We start from the raw sequence: 23,471 nt of genomic DNA on the forward strand, positions 1-23,471 counted from the left end.
TATAACAGATGTATATATATATACACACACTATGAGCTATATGTATAACAGATGTATATATACATACACACACTATGAGCTATATGTATAACAGATGTATATACACACACTATGAGCTATATGTATAACAGATGTATATATATATACACACACTATGAGCTATCTGTATAACAGATGTATATATACACACACACTATGAGCTATATGTATAACAGATGTATATATACACACACACTATGAGCTATATGTATAACAGATGTATATATATATATACACACACTATGAGCTATCTGTATAACAGATGTATATATACATACACACACTATGAGCTATATGTATAACAGATGTATATACACACACTATGAGCTATATGTATAACAGATGTATATATATATATACACACACTATGAGCTATATGTATAACAGATGTATATATATATACACACTATGAGCTATATGTATAACAGATGTATATATATACATACACACTATGAGCTATATGTATAACAGATGTATATATACACACACACTATGAGCTATATGTATAACAGATGTATATATACACACACACTATGAGCTATATGTATAACAGATGTATATATACACACACACACTATGAGCTATCTGTATAACAGATGTATATATATATACACACACTATGAGCTATCTGTATAACAGATGTATATATACATACACACACTATGAGCTATATGTATAACAGATGTATATATACACACACACTATGAGCTATCTGTATAACAGATGTATATATACACACACACTATGAGCTATCTGTATAACAGATGTATATACACACACACACTATGAGCTATCTGTATAACAGATGTATATACACACACTATGAGCTATATGTATAACAGATGTATATACACACACTATGAGCTATATGTATAACAGATGTATATACACACACTATGAGCTATCTGTATAACAGATGTATATATACACACACACTATGAGCTATATGTATAACAGATGTATATATACACACACACTATGAGCTATATGTATAACAGATGTATATATACACACACTATGAGCTATCTGTATAACAGATGTATATACACACACACACTATGAGCTATCTGTATAACAGATGTATATACACACACACACTATGAGCTATCTGTATAACAGATGTATATATACACACACTATGAGCTATATGTATAACAGATGTATATACACACACACACTATGAGCTATATGTATAACAGATGTATATATACATACACACTATGAGCTATATGTATAACAGATGTATATACACACACACACTATGAGCTATCTGTATAACAGATGTATATATACACACACTATGAGCTATATGTATAACAGATGTATATACACACACACACTATGAGCTATATGTATAACAGATGTATATATACATACACACTATGAGCTATATGTATAACAGATGTATATATATATATACACACACTATGAGCTATATGTATAACAGATGTATATATACACACACACTATGAGCTATATGTATAACAGATGTATATATACACACACACTATGAGCTATATGTATAACAGATGTATATATACACACACACTATGAGCTATATATATACACAGATGTATATATATATATATACACACACTATGAGCTATATGTATAACAGATGTATATATACACACACACTATGAGCTATATGTATAACAGATGTATATATATATACACACACACTATGAGCTATATGTATAACAGATGTATATATACACACACACTATGAGCTATATGTATAACAGATGTATATATACACACACACTATGAGCTATATGTATAACAGATGTATATACACACACACACTATGAGCTATATGTATAACAGATGTATATATATACACACACACTATGAGCTATATGTATAACAGATGTATATACACACACACACTATGAGCTATCTGTATAACAGATGTATATATACACACACACTATGAGCTATATGTATAACAGATGTATATACACACACACACTATGAGCTATCTGTATAACAGATGTATATATACACACACACTATGAGCTATATGTATAACAGATGTATATATACACACACACACTATGAGCTATATGTATAACAGATGTATATATATACACACACACTATGAGCTATATGTATAACAGATGTATATACACACACTATGAGCTATATGTATAACAGATGTATATATATATATATACACACACTATGAGCTATCTGTATAACAGATGTATATATACACACACACTATGAGCTATATGTATAACAGATGTATATACACACACACACTATGAGCTATATGTATAACAGATGTATATACACACACACACACTATGAGCTATATGTATAACAGATGTATATACACACACTATGAGCTATATGTATAACAGATGTATATATACACACACACTATGAGCTATATGTATAAAAGATGTATATATACACACACACACTATGAGCTATATGTATAACAGATGTATATACACACACACACTATGAGCTATATGTATAACAGATGTATATATACACACACACTATGAGCTATATGGTATAAAGATGTATATATACACACACACACTATGAGCTATATGTATAACAGATGTATATACACACACTATGAGCTATATGTATAACAGATGTATATATATATACACACACTATGAGCTATCTGTATAACAGATGTATATATACACACACTATGAGCTATATGTATAACAGATGTATATATACACACACACACACTATGAGCTATCTGTATAACAGATGTATATATACACACACACTATGAGCTATATGTATAACAGATGTATATATACACACACACACTATGAGCTATATGTATAACAGATGTATATACACACACACACTATGAGCTATATGTATAACAGATGTATATACACACACTATGAGCTATATGTATAACAGATGTATATACACACACTATGAGCTATATGTATAACAGATGTATATATACACACACTATGAGCTATATGTATAACAGATGTATATACACACACACACTATGAGCTATATGTATAACAGATGTATATACACACACTATGAGCTATATGTATAACAGATGTATATATACACACACTATGAGCTATATGTATAACAGATGTATATACACACACACACTATGAGCTATATGTATAACAGATGTATATACACACACTATGAGCTATATGTATAACAGATGTATATACACACACACACACTATGAGCTATATGTATAACAGATGTATATATATATACACACACTATGAGCTATATGTATAACAGATGTATATATACACACTATGAGCTATATGTATAACAGATGTATATATACACACTATGAGCTATATGTATAACAGATGTATATATACACACACACTATGAGCTATATGTATAACAGATGTATATATACATACACACTATGAGCTATCTGTATAACAGATGTATATATACACACACTATGAGCTATATGTATAACAGATGTATATATACACACACACTATGAGCTATATGTATAACAGATGTATATATATATACACACACTATGAGCTATATGTATAACAGATGTATATACACACACACACTATGAGCTATATGTATAACAGATGTATACACACACACTATGAGCTATATGTATAACAGATGTATATACACACACACACACACTATGAGCTATCTGTATAACAGATGTATATATATACACACACTATGAGCTATATGTATAACAGATGTATATATACACACACACTATGAGCTATATGTATAACAGATGTATATACACACACACTATGAGCTATATGTATAACAGATGTATATATATATACACACACACACTATGAGCTATATGTATAACAGATGTATATATACACACACACTATGAGCTATATGTATAACAGATGTATATATACACACACACTATGAGCTATATGTATAACAGATGTATATATACACACACACTATGAGCTATATGTATAACAGATGTATATATACACACACACTATGAGCTATATGTATAACAGATGTATATATATACACACACACTATGAGCTATATGTATAACAGATGTATATATATATACACACACACACACACTATGAGCTATCTGTATAACAGATGTATATATACACACACACTATGAGCTATATGTATAACAGATGTATATACACACACACACTATGAGCTATATGTATAACAGATGTATACACACACACTATGAGCTATATGTATAACAGATGTATATATACACACACTATGAGCTATCTGTATAACAGATGTATATATATACACACACACTATGAGCTATATGTATAACAGATGTATATATATACACACACACTATGAGCTAAATGTAATAACAGATGTATATATATATACACACACACTATGAGCTATAAGTATAACAGATGTATATATATATACACACACACGTATGAGCTATATGTATAACAGATGTATATATATACACACACACGCATGAGCTATATGTAAAACAGATGTATATATACTACCCACACACTATGAGCTATCTGTATACAGATGTTATATATACACACACACTATGAGCTATATGTATAACAGATGTATATATACACACACACTATGAGCTATATGTATAACAGATGTATATATACACACACACACACTATGAGCTATATGTATAACAGATGTATATATACACACACACACACTATGAGCTATATGTATAACAGATGTATATATATACACACACTATGAGCTATATGTATAACAGATGTATATATACACACACACTATGAGCTATATGTATAACAGATGTATATATACACACACTATGAGCTATCTGTATAACAGATGTATATACACACACACACTATGAGCTATATGTATAACAGATGTATATATACACACACTATGAGCTATCTGTATAACAGATGTATATATACACACACTATGAGCTATATGTATAACAGATGTATATATACACACACTATGAGCTATATGTATAACAGATGTATATATACACACACACTATGAGCTATATGTATAACAGATGTATATATACACACACTATGAGCTATTGTATAAACAGATGTATATATATACACACACTATGAGCTATATGTATAACAGATGTATATTATACACACCACTATGAGCTATCTGTATAACGATGTATATATATACACACACTATGAGCTATATGTATAACAGATGTATATATACACACCACTATGAGCTTATGTATAACAGAGGTATATATACACACACACTATGAGCTATATGTTAACAGATGTTGTATATATACACACACTATGAGCTATATGTATAACAGATGTATATACACACACACACACTATGAGCTATATGTATAACAGATGTATATATACACACACTATGAGCTATATGTATAACAGATGTATATACACACACACACTATGAGCTATATGTATAACAGATGTTATATATACACACACTCTGATCTATATGTATAACAGATTTATATATACACACACACTATGAGCTATCTGTATAACAGATGTATATACACACACTATGAGCTATCTGTATAACAGATGTATATACACACACTATGAGCTATATGTATAACAGATGTATATACACACACTATGAGCTATATGTATAACAGATGTATATATACACACACACTATGAGCTATATGTATAACAGATGTATATATACACACACACTATGAGCTATATGTATAACAGATGTATATATACACACACACACTATGAGCTATCTGTATAACAGATGTATATATACACACACACTATGAGCTATCTGTATAACAGATGTATATATACACACACACTATGAGCTACATGTATAACAGATGTATATATACACACACACTATGAGCTATATGTATAACAGATGTATATATACACACACACTATGAGCTATATGTATAACAGATGTATATATACACACACACTATGAGCTATCTGTATAACAGATGTATATATATATACACACACTATGAGCTATATGTATAACAGATGTATATATATACACACACACTATGAGCTATATGTATAACAGATGTATATATATACACACACACTATGAGCTATATGTATAACAGATGTATATATATATACACACACTATGAGCTATATGTATAACAGATGTATATATACACACACACTATGAGCTATATGTATAACAGATGTATATATACACACACACTATGAGCTATCTGTATAACAGATGTATATATACACACACACTATGAGCTATATGTATAACAGATGTATATATATATACACACACTATGAGCTATATGTATAACAGATGTATATATACACACACACTATGAGCTATATGTATAACAGATGTATATATACACACACTATGAGCTATATGTATAACAGATGTATATATATATACACACACTATGAGCTATATGTATAACAGATGTATATATATACACACACACACTATGAGCTATATGTATAACAGATGTATATATATACACACACACTATGAGCTATATGTATAACAGATGTATATATACACACACACTATGAGCTATATGTATAACAGATGTATATATACACACACTATGAGCTATATGTATAACAGATGTATATATACACACACACTATGAGCTATATGTATAACAGATGTATATATATACACACACTATGAGCTATATGTATAACAGATGTATATATACACACACACTATGAGCTATATGTATAACAGATGTATATATATATATACACACACTATGAGCTATATGTATAACAGATGTATATATACACACACACTATGAGCTATATGTATAACAGATGTATATATACACACACACTATGAGCTATATGTATAACAGATGTATATATACACACACACTATGAGCTATATGTATAACAGATGTATATATATACACACACACACACTATGAGCTATCTATATATAACAGATGTATGGGTGTATATATATATCATTAGCAGTAACATATATACACACACTATGAGCTATATATATAACAGATATACACACACACTATGAGCTATGTATAACAGATGTATATATACACACACACTATGAGCTATCTGTATAACAGATGTATGTATATACACACACACTATGAGCTATATGTATAACAGATGTATATATATACACACACACTATGAGCTATATGTATAACAGATGTATATATATACACACACACTATGAGCTATCTGTATAACAGATGTATATATACACACACACTATGAGCTATCTGTATAACAGATGTATATATACACACACACTATGAGCTATATGTATAACAGATGTATATATACACACACACTATGAGCTATATGTATAACAGATATATATATACACACACACTATGAGCTATCTGTATAACAGATGTATGTATATACACACACACTATGAGCTATATGTATAACAGATGTATATATATACACACACACTATGAGCTATCTCTATATATAACAGATGTATGGGTGTATATATATATATCATTAGCAGTAACATATATACACACACTATGAGCTATATGTATAACAGATGTATATATACACACACTATGAGCTATATGTATAACAGATGTATATATACACACACTATGAGCTATCTGTATAACAGATGTATATATATACACACACACTATGAGCTATATGTATAACAGATGTATATATACACACACACTATGAGCTATATGTATAACAGATATATATATATACACACACACTATGAGCTATCTGTATAACAGATGTATATATACACACACACTATGAGCTATATGTATAACAGATGTATATATACACACACACTATGAGCTATCTGTATAACAGATGTATATATACACACACACTATGAGCTATCTGTATAACAGATGTATATATACACACACACTATGAGCTATCTGTATAACAGATGTATATATACACACACTATGAGCTATATGTATAACAGATGTATATATACACACACACTATGAGCTATATGTATAACAGATGTATATATACACACACACTATGAGCTATATGTATAACAGATGTATATATACACACACACTATGAGCTATCTGTATAACAGATGTATATATACACACACACTATGAGCTATATGTATAACAGATATATATATACACACACACTATGAGCTATCTGTATAACAGATGTATATATATACACACTATGAGCTATATGTATAACAGATGTATATATACACACACACTATGAGCTATATGTATAACAGATGTATATACACACACACTATGAGCTATATGTATAACAGATGTATATACACACACACACTATGAGCTATCTGTATAACAGATGTATATATACACACACACACTATGAGCTATATGTATAACAGATGTATATATACACACACACTATGAGCTATATGTATAACAGATGTATATATACACACACACTATGAGCTATATGTATAACAGATGTATATATACACACACACTATGAGCTATATGTATAACAGATGTATATATACACACACACTATGAGCTATATGTATAACAGATGTATATATACACACACACTATGAGCTATATGTATAACAGATGTATATATACACACACTATGAGCTATATGTATAACAGATGTATATATACACACACTATGAGCTATCTGTATAACAGATGTATATATATACACACACTATGAGCTATATGTATAACAGATGTATATATACACACACACTATGAGCTATATGTATAACAGATGTATATATACACACACACTATGAGCTATATGTATAACAGATGTATATATACACACACACTATGAGCTATATGTATAACAGATGTATATATACACACACTATGAGCTATATGTATAACAGATGTATATACACACACACACTATGAGCTATATGTATAACAGATGTATATATACATACACACTATGAGCTATCTGTATAACAGATGTATATATATACACACACACTATGAGCTATATGTATAACAGATGTATATATACACACACTATGAGCTATATGTATAACAGATGTATATACACACACACACTATGAGCTATATGTATAACAGATGTATATATACACACACACTATGAGCTATATGTATAACAGATGTATATATATATACACACACACTATGAGCTATATGTATAACAGATGTATATATAGCATACACACTATGAGCTATAATGAATAACAGATGTATATATACACACCACTATGAGTCTATTTGTATATACAATGTAATATATACACACACACTATGAGCTATATGTATAACAGATGTATATATACCATACACCATCTATGAGCTAATATGTATAACAGATGTATATACACACACACACTATGAGCAAGTATGTATAACAGATGTATATATACACACACACTATGAGCTATATGGTATAACAGATGTATATATATACACACACACTAGAGCTATATGTATACAGATTATATATAAACACACACTATGAGCTATATGTATAACAGATTGTATATATACACACACACTATGAGCTATATGTATAACAGATGTATATATACACACAACACACTATAGCTATATGTATAACAGATGTATATACACACACACACTATGAGCTATATGTATAACAGATGTATATATATACACACACTATGAGCTATATGTATAACAGATGTATATATATACACACACTATGAGCTATATGTATAACAGATGTATATATATACACACACTATGAGCTATATGTATAACAGATGTATATATACACACACACTATGAGCTATATGTATAACAGATGTATATATATATACACACACTATGAGCTATATGTATAACAGATGTATATATACACACACACTATGAGCTATATGTATAACAGATGTATATATATACACACACTATGAGCTATATGTATAACAGATGTATATATACACACACACTATGAGCTATATGTATAACAGATGTATATATACACACACTATGAGCTATATGTATAACAGATGTATATACACACACACACTATGAGCTATATGTATAACAGATGTATATATACATACACACTATGAGCTATATGTATAACAGATGTATATATACACACACACTATGAGCTATATGTATAACAGATGTATATATACACACACTATGAGGCTATATGTATAACATATGTATATATATACACACACTATGAGCTATATGTATACACTGATTGTATATATACACACACACTATGAGCTATATGTATACACAGATGTATATACACACACACACTATGAGCTATATGTATAACAGATGTATATATATACACACACACTATGAGCTATATGTATAACAGATGTATATATATACACACACTATGAGCTATATGTATAACAGATGTATATATACACACACACTATGAGCTAGATTATAACAGATGTAGATATACACACACTATGAGCTATATGTATAACAATGTATAAAATATATACACACACTATGAGCTATATGTATAACAGATGTATATATACACACACACACTATGAGCTATATGTATAACAGATGTATATATATACACACACACTATGAGCTATATGTATAACAGATGTATATATACACACACACTATGAGCTATATGTATAACAGATGTATATATACACACACTATGAGCTATATGTATAACAGATGTATATACACACACACACTATGAGCTATATGTATAACAGATGTATATATACATACACACTATGAGCTATATGTATAACAGATGTATATATACATACACACTATGAGCTATATATATAACAGATATATACACACACACACTATGAGCTATCTGTATAACAGATGTATATATACACACACACTATGAGCTATATATATAACAGATATATACACACACTATGAGCTATGTATAACAGATGTATATACACACACACACACACTATGAGCTATATGTATAACAGATGTATATATACACACACACTATGAGCTATATGTATAACAGATGTATATATACACACACTATGAGCTATATGTATAACAGATGTATATATACACACACACTATGAGCTATATGTATAACAGATGTATATATACACACACTATGAGCTATGTATAACAGATGTATATACACACACACTATGAGCTATATGTATAACAGATGTATATATACACACACACACTATGAGCTATATGTATAACAGATGTATATATACACACACACTATGAGCTATATGTATAACAGATGTATATATACACACACACACACACTATGAGCTATATGTATAACAGATGTATATATACACACACACACTATGAGCTATATGTATAACAGATGTATATACACACACACACTATGAGCTATATGTATAACAGATGTATACACACACACTATGAGCTATATGTATAACAGATGTATATATATATACACACACTATGAGCTATATGTATAACAGATGTATATATATACACACACACTATGAGCTATATGTATAACAGATGTATATACACACACACACTATGAGCTATATGTATAACAGATGTATATATACACACACACACACACTATGAGCTATATGTATAACAGATGTATATATACACACACACACTATGAGCTATATGTATAACAGATGTATATACACACACACTATGAGCTATCTGTATAACAGATGTATATATACACACACACACACTATGAGCTATATGTATAACAGATGTATATACACACACACTATGAGCTATATGTATAACAGATGTATATATACACACACACTATGAGCTATATGTATAACAGATGTATATATACACACACACACTATGAGCTATATGTATAACAGATGTATATACACACACACACACTATGAGCTATATGTATAACAGATGTATATATATACACACACTATGAGCTATATGTATAACAGATGTATATATATACACACACACTATGAGCTATATGTATAACAGATGTATATACACACACACACACTATGAGCTATATGTATAACAGATGTATATATATACACACACACTATGAGCTATATGTATAACAGATGTATATATACACACACACTATGAGCTATCTGTATAACAGATGTATATATACACACACTATGAGCTATATGTATAACAGATGTATATATACACACACACACTATGAGCTATATGTATAACAGATGTATATTATACATCACAACACTATGAGCTATATGTAGAACAGATGTAATATACACACACACTAATGAGCGATATGGTTAAACAGATGTATATATACAGCACAACCCACTATGAGCTATATGTATAACAGATGTATATATACACACACACTATGAGGCTATATGTATAACAGATGTATATATACACACACACTAGGAGCTATATGTATAACATAATGTATATATAGCACACACACACTATGAGCTAGTATGTATAACAGATGTATAATACACACCACACTATGAGCTATATGTATAAACAGGATGTATATATACACACACACTATGAGCTGATATGTATAACAGATGTATATATACACACAACTATGAGCTATTATGTATAACAGATTATATATACACACACACACTATGAGCAATATGTATAACAGATGTATATATACACACACACTATGAGCTATATGTATAACAGATGTATATATACACACACACTATGAGCTATATGTATAACAGATGTATATATACACACACACTATGAGCTATATGTATAACAGATGTATATATACACACACACTATGAGCTATCTGTATAACAGATGTATATATACACACACACTATGAGCTATCTGTATAACAGATGTATATATACACACACACTATGAGCTATATGTATAACAGATGTATATATACACACACACTATGAGCTATATGTATAACAGATGTATATATACACACACACTATGAGCTATATGTATAACAGATGTATATATACACACACACTATGAGCTATCTGTATAACAGATGTATATATATACACACACACTATGAGCTATATGTATAACAGATGTATATATACACACACACTATGAGCTATATGTATAACAGATGTATATATACACACACACTATGAGCTATATGTATAACAGATGTATATATACACACACACTATGAGCTATATGTATAACAGATGTATATATACACACACACTATGAGCTATATGTATAACAGATGTATATATACACACACACTATGAGCTATATGTATAACAGATGTATATATACACACACACTATGAGCTATATGTATAACAGATGTATATATACACACACACTATGAGCTATATGTATAACAGATGTATATATATACACACACACTATGAGCTATCTGTATAACAGATGTATATATACACACACACTATGAGCTATCTGTATAACAGATGTATATATACACACACACTATGAGCTATCTGTATAACAGATGTATATATACACACACACTATGAGCTATATGTATAACAGATGTATATATATATACACACACTATGAGCTATATGTATAACAGATGTATATATACACACACACTATGAGCTATATGTATAACAGATGTATATATACACACACACTATGAGCTATATGTATAACAGATGTATATATATATACACACACTATGAGCTATATGTATAACAGATGTATATATATATATACACACACTATGAGCTATATGTATAACAGATGTATATATACACACACACTATGAGCTATATGTATAACAGATGTATATATACACACACACTATGAGCTATATGTATAACAGATGTATATATATATACACACACTATGAGCTATATGTATAACAGATGTATATACACACACACACTATGAGCTATATGTATAACAGATGTATATATACACACACACTATGAGCTATATGTATAACAGATGTATATATACACACACACTATGAGCTATCTGTATAACAGATGTATATATATATACACACACTATGAGCTATATGTATAACAGATGTATATATACACACACACTATGAGCTATATGTATAACAGATGTATATATACACACACACTATGAGCTATATGTATAACAGATGTATATATATATACACACACTATGAGCTATATGTATAACAGATGTATATATACACACACACTATGAGCTATATGTATAACAGATGTATATATACACACACACTATGAGCTATATGTATAACAGATGTATATATATATATACACACACTATGAGCTATATGTATAACAGATGTATATACACACACACACTATGAGCTATCTGTATAACAGATGTATATATACACACACACTATGAGCTATATGTATAACAGATGTATATATACACACACACTATGAGCTATATGTATAACAGATGTATATATATACACACACTATGAGCTATATGTATAACAGATGTATATATACACACACACTATGAGCTATATGTATAACAGATGTATATATATATACACACACTATGAGCTATATGTATAACAGATGTATATATACACACACACTATGAGCTATATGTATAACAGATGTATATATATACACACACACTATGAGCTATATGTATAACAGATGTATATATACACACACACTATGAGCTATCTGTATAACAGATGTATATATACACACACACTATGAGCTATATGTATAACAGATGTATATATACACACACTATGAGCTATATGTATAACAGATGTATATATACACACACACTATGAGCTATATGTATAACAGATGTATATATATACACACACTATGAGCTATCTGTATAACAGATGTATATATACACACACACTATGAGCTATATGTATAACAGATGTATATATACACACACACACTATGAGCTATATGTATAACAGATGTATATATACACACACACACTATGAGCTATATGTATAACAGATGTATATATACACACACACACTATGAGCTATATGTATAACAGATGTATATATATATACACACACTATGAGCTATATGTATAACAGATGTATATATACACACACACTATGAGCTATATGTATAACAGATGTATATATACACACACACTATGAGCTATATGTATAACAGATGTATATAAACACACACACTATGAGCTATATATATAACAGAGTATATATACACACACACTATGAGCTATATGTATAACAGATGTATATATACACACACACTATGAGCTATAGTATAACAGATGTATATATACACACACACTATGAGCTATATGTATAACAGATGTATATATACACACACACTATGAGCTATATGTATAACAGATGTATATATACACACACACTATGAGCTATATATATAACAGATATATACACACACACTATGAGCTATCTGTATAACAGATGTATATATACACACACTATGAGCTATATGTATAACAGATGTATATATATACACACACACTATGAGCTATATGTATAACAGATGTATATATACACACACACTATGAGCTATATGTATAACAGATGTATATATACACACACACTATGAGCTATATGTATAACAGATGTATATATACACACACACTATGAGCTATGTATAACAGATGTATATATATACACACACACTATGAGCTATATGTATAACAGATGTATATATACACACACTATGAGCTATATGTATAACAGATGTATATATATACACACACTCTATGAGCTATATGTATAACAGATGTATATATACACACACACTATGAGCTATATGTATAACAGATGTATATATACACACACACTATGAGCTATATGTATAACAGATGTATATATACACACACACTATGAGCTATATGTATAACAGATGTATATATACACACACACTATGAGCTATATGTATAACAGATGTATATATACACACACACACTATGAGCTATATGTATAACAGATGTATATATACACACACACTATGAGCTATATGTATAACAGATGTATATATACACACACACTATGAGATATATGTATAACAGATGTATATATACACACACACTATGAGCTATATGTATAACAGATGTATATATACACACACACTATGAGCTATATGTATAACAGATGTATATATACACACACACTATGAGCTATATGTATAACAGATGTATATATACACACACACTATGAGCTATATGTATAACAGATGTATATATACACACACACTATGAGCTATATGTATAACAGATGTATATATATACACACACTATGAGCTATATGTATAACAGATGTATATATATACACACACACTATGAGCTATATGTATAACAGATGTATATATACACACACACTATGAGCTATATGTATAACAGATGTATATATACACACACACTATGAGCTATATGTATAACAGATGTATATATACACACACACTATGAGCTATATGTATAACAGATGTATATACACACACTATGAGCTATATGTATAACAGATGTATATATATACACACACTATGAGCTATATGTATAACAGATGTATATATACACACACACTATGAGCTATATGTATAACAGATGTATATATACACACACACTATGAGCTATATGTATAACAGATGTATATATACATACACACTATGAGCTATATGTATAACAGATGTATATACACACACACACACTATGAGCTATATGTATAACAGATGTATATATACACACACACACTATGAGCTATCTGTATAACAGATGTATATATACACACACACTATGAGCTATATGTATAACAGATGTATATACACACACACACTATGAGCTATATGTATAACAGATGTATATATATATACACACACTATGAGCTATATGTATAACAGATGTATATATACACACACACACTATGAGCTATATGTATAACAGATGTATATATATATACACACACTATGAGCTATGTATAACAGATGTATATATATATACACACACTATGAGCTATGTATAACAGATGTATATATACACACACACACTATGAGCTATATGTATAACAGATGTATATATATATACACACACTATGAGCTATGTATAACAGATGTATATACACACACTATGAGCTATATGTATAACAGATGTATATATACACACACACTATGAGCTATATGTATAACAGATGTATATATATAAACACACACACTATGAGCTATATGTATAACAGATGTATATATATATACACACACTATGAGCTATATGTATAACAGATGTATATATATACACACACTATGAGCTATATGTATAACAGATGTATATATACACACACACTATGAGCTATATGTATAACAGATGTATATACACACACTATGAGCTATATGTATAACAGATGTATATATATACACACACTATGAGCTATATGTATAACAGATGTATATATACACACACACACTATGAGCTATATGTATAACAGATGTATATATACACACACACTATGAGCTATATGTATAACATATGTATATATACACACACACTATGAGCTATATGTATAACAGATGTATATATACACACACTATGAGCTATATGTATAACAGATGTATATATACACACACTATGAGCTATATGTATAACAGATGTATATATACACACACTATGAGCTATGTATAACAGATGTATATATATACACACACTATGAGCTATATATATAACAGATGTATATACACACACACTATGAGCTATATGTATAACAGATGTATATATACACACACACACTATGAGCTATATGTATAACAGATGTATATATACACACACACTATGAGCTATCTGTATAACAGATGTATATATACACACACACACTATGAGCTATCTGTATAACAGATGTATATATATACACACACACTATGAGCTATATGTATAACAGATGTATATATATATACACACACACTATGAGCTATATGTATAAGATGTATATATACACACACACACTATGAGCTATATGTATAACAGATGTATATATACACACACACTATGAGCTATATGTATAACAGATGTATATATATATACACACACACTATGAGCTATATGTATAAGATGTATATACACACACACACTATGAGCTATATGTATAACAGATGTATATATACACACACTATGAGCTATATGTATAACAGATGTATATATATACACACACTATGAGCTATATGTATAACAGATGTATATATATATACACACACACTATGAGCTATATGTATAACAGATGTATATATACACACACACTATGAGCTATATGTATAACAGATGTATATATATACACACACTATGAGCTATCTGTATAACAGATGTATATATACACACACACTATAAGCTATCTGTATAACAGATGTATATATACACACACACTATGAGCTATATGTATAACAGATGTATATATACACACACACTATGAGCTATATGTATAACAGATGTATATATACACACACACTATGAGCTATATGTATAACAGATGTATATATATACACACACTATGAGCTATATGTATAACAGATGTATACACACACTATGAGCTATCTGTATAACAGATGTATATATACACACACACTATGAGCTATATGTATAACAGATGTATATATATATACACACACTATGAGCTATCTGTATAACAGATGTATATATACACACACACACTATGAGCTATCTGTATAACAGATGTATATATACACACACACTATGAGCTATATGTATAACAGATGTATATATACACACACTATGAGCTATCTGTATAACAGATGTATATATACACACACACTATGAGCTATATGTATAACAGATGTATATATACACACACACTATGAGCTATATGTATAACAGATGTATATATACACACACACTATGAGCTATATGTATAACAGATGTATATATACACACACACTATGAGCTATATGTATAACAGATGTATATATATACACACACTATGAGCTATATGTATAACAGATGTATATATATACACACACACTATGAGCTATATGTATAACAGATGTATATATATACACACACTATGAGCTATATGTATAACAGATGTATATACACACACTATGAGCTATCTGTATAACAGATATATACACACACTATGAGCTATGTATAACAGATGTATATATACACACACACTATGAGCTATCTGTATAACAGATGTATATATACACACACACTATGAGCTATCTGTATAACAGATGTATATATACACACACACACACTATGAGCTATATGTATAACAGATGTATATATACACACACTATGAGCTATATGTATAACAGATGTATATATACACACACACTATGAGCTATCTGTATAACAGATGTATATATACACAAACACTATGAGCTATATGTATAACAGATGTATATATACACACACACTATGAGCTATATGTATAACAGATGTATATATACACACACACTATGAGCTATCTGTATAACAGATGTATATATACACACACACACACTATGAGCTATATGTATAACAGATGTATATATATATATACACACACTATGAGCTATATGTATAACAGATGTATATATACACACACTATGAGCTATATGTATAACAGATGTATATATACACACACACTATGAGCTATATGTATAACAGATGTATATATACACACACACTATGAGCTATCTGTATAACAGATGTATATATACACACACACTATGAGCTATATGTATAACAGATGTATATATATACACACACTATGAGCTATCTGTATAACAGATGTATATATACACACACACTATGAGCTATATGTATAACAGATGTATACACACACACTATGAGCTATATGTATAACAGATGTATATATACACACACACTATGAGCTATCTGTATAACAGATGTATATATACACACACACTATGAGCTATATGTATAACAGATGTATATATACACACACACACTATGAGCTATGTATAACAGATGTATATATACACACACACTATGAGCTATATGTATAACAGATGTATATATACACACACACACTATGAGCTATGTATAACAGATGTATATATACACACACACTATGAGCTATATGTATAACAGATGTATATATACACACACACTATGAGCTATATGTATAACAGATGTATATATACACACACACACTATGAGCTATGTATAACAGATGTATATATACACACACACTATGAGCTATATGTATAACAGATGTATATATACACACACACACTATGAGCTATGTATAACAGATGTATATATACACACACACTATGAGCTATATGTATAACAGATGTATATATACACACACACTATGAGCTATCTGTATAACAGATGTATATATATACACACACTATGAGCTATCTGTATAACAGATGTATATATATACACACACTATGAGCTATCTGTATAACAGATGTATATATATACACACACACTATGAGCTATATGTATAACAGATGTATATATACACACACACTATGAGCTATCTGTATAACAGATGTATATATACACACACACTATGAGCTATATGTATAACAGATGTATATATACACACACACTATGAGCTATATGTATAACAGATGTATATATACACACACACTATGAGCTATATGTATAACAGATGTATATATACACACACACTATGAGCTATATGTATAACAGATGTATACACACACACTATGAGCTATCTGTATAACAGATGTATATATATACACACACACTATGAGCTATATGTATAACAGATGTATATATACACACACACTATGAGCTATCTGTATAACAGATGTATATATACACACACACTATGAGCTATATGTATAACAGATGTATATATACACACACACTATGAGCTATATGTATAACAGATGTATATATATATACACACACTATGAGCTATCTGTATAACAGATGTATATATACACACACACTATGAGCTATATGTATAACAGATGTATATATATATACACACACTATGAGCTATCTGTATAACAGATGTATGTATACACACACACTATGAGCTATATGTATAACAGATGTATATATACACACACACTATGAGCTATATGTATAACAGATGTATATACACACACACACTATGAGCTATATGTATAACAGATGTATATATATACACACACACACACTATGAGCTATATGTATAACAGATGTATATATACACACACACTATGAGCTATATGTATAACAGATGTATATATACACACACACTATGAGCTATATGTATAACAGATGTATATATACACACACACTATGAGCTATATGTATAACAGATGTATATATACACACACACTATGAGCTATATGTATAACAGATGTATATATACACACACACACTATGAGCTATCTGTATAACAGATGTATATATACACACACACTATGAGCTATCTGTATAACAGATGTATATATACACACACACTATGAGCTATCTGTATAACAGATGTATATATACACACACACTATGAGCTATATGTATAACAGATGTATATATACACACACACTATGAGCTATATGTATAACAGATGTATATATACACACACACTATGAGCTATCTGTATAACAGATGTATATATATATACACACACTATGAGCTATCTGTATAACAGATGTATATATACACACACACTATGAGCTATCTGTATAACAGATGTATATATACACACACACTATGAGCTATCTGTATAACAGATGTATATATACACACACACACTATGAGCTATATGTATAACAGATGTATATATACACACACACTATGAGCTATCTGTATAACAGATGTATATATACACACACACTATGAGCTATATGTATAACAGATGTATATATACACACACACTATGAGCTATATGTATAACAGATGTATATACACACACACACTATGAGCTATATGTATAACAGATGTATATATACACACACACTATGAGCTATATGTATAACAGATGTATATACACACACACACTATGAGCTATATGTATAACAGATGTATATATACACACACACTATGAGCTATCTGTATAACAGATGTATATATATATACACACACTATGAGCTATCTGTATAACAGATGTATGTATACACACACACTATGAGCTATATGTATAACAGATGTATATATACACACACACTATGAGCTATATGTATAACAGATGTATATATATACACACACACTATGAGCTATATGTATAACAGATGTATATATATACACACACACTATGAGCTATATGTATAACAGATGTATATATACACACACACTATGAGCTATCTGTATAACAGATGTATATATATATACACACACTATGAGCTATCTGTATAACAGATGTATGTATACACACACACTATGAGCTATATGTATAACAGATGTATATATACACACACACACTATGAGCTATATGTATAACAGATGTATATATACACACACACTATGAGCTATCTGTATAACAGATGTATATATATATACACACACTATGAGCTATATGTATAACAGATGTATATATACACACACACACTATGAGCTATATGTATAACAGATGTATATATATATACACACACTATGAGCTATGTATAACAGATGTATATATATATACACACACTATGAGCTATATGTATAACAGATGTATATATACACACACACTATGAGCTATATGTATAACAGATGTATATATACACACACACTATGAGCTATGTATAACAGATGTATATAAATATATCGGGCGAGCACATTACTATTGACTAAACGCTACCCCGTTACTAAACACCCCGCTATAACGCACACACGGTATATAAAGAGTATGTAAATAGATCATATATACGTGAGTCTCCCCGTCCTTTGCTCGTCACCGTGAGACCGAACGCGACACCGACACAATGACGCAGCGACTGGGGCGACGCCTGCGAGGGGCGGGGTTACACCACAGAGGCGTGGCCTCCGCCGTAAAGGCAAATGACTGAGAGAAGCTGCGTGATGTAAAATAGGTGTGGCTTCAAAAACATTCTGCGCATGCGCACACTGCTGACGGGTCCACCCGACTTTTTTTAATTAAAACTTTATTAACAAACACATATTTTTTGTTATTGTTGCAATAATATAATAAAACTCATGTATTATTACAGGATAAAAAGCAACATGTAATTTATCAAATAACCGTGAAGAAAAAAATTATCCGTCACTGATGACTGAAGGGTTTAAATATCAAAGAAAACGTTCTAAATACAATTTAATTACATTACTGCATTACACAAATGTAGATTACATCTGCAGCCTATAACTATTGACTTACATTATATATCATAGTTAACACAGAAAATGGTTTCAGTGAATGTTACAATTAATTTTCTTTGATAATAAGGTAATAATGACTAAATTGCTAATAAAGTTTATTTAAAAAAAAAATGGAGCGCGCATGCGAGTTGAAGTTGAAATTGCACGCCTTGTGTCTCTGTGAATTTGGACTACATTTCCCGTCGTGCTTTGGCGCATAGTTGCGTCTTGTCGCTAAAGTTTTCGCTAGTTACGCAACAGGAGCTCCCAGAAGCCAGCAGGTTGGTGCTGTAGTTAGTGACTGTCGTGATTGTTTGTGTTTGCGACATTAATAGAATGTCATTATCTAATATATATATAAAGGTTCATACCAGTGTGTGATT

The 23,471-nt window shown here is 29.7% G+C and overlaps 1 protein-coding gene across 2 annotated transcripts in view; it reads right to left on the bottom strand.

The window, feature by feature from the left end:
• LOC128665755 (reticulon-3) overlaps window positions 1-22,751 on the bottom strand; it is a 284,724-nt gene extending 261,973 nt beyond the window's left edge. Inside the window, exon 1 of one of the 2 annotated variants that reach the window (XM_053719947.1) lies at window positions 22,640-22,751. The gene's annotated coding sequence lies outside the window, so the exon portion shown is untranslated. The remainder of the gene's footprint in view (window positions 1-22,639) is intronic. The other variant, XM_053719946.1, reaches the window with a different exon arrangement.
• Window positions 22,752-23,471: the final 720 nt, after the last annotated feature.

Source organism: Bombina bombina, chromosome 7 (assembly GCF_027579735.1).
Source record: "Bombina bombina isolate aBomBom1 chromosome 7, aBomBom1.pri, whole genome shotgun sequence".
Lineage (NCBI taxonomy): Eukaryota > Metazoa > Chordata > Amphibia > Anura > Bombinatoridae > Bombina > Bombina bombina.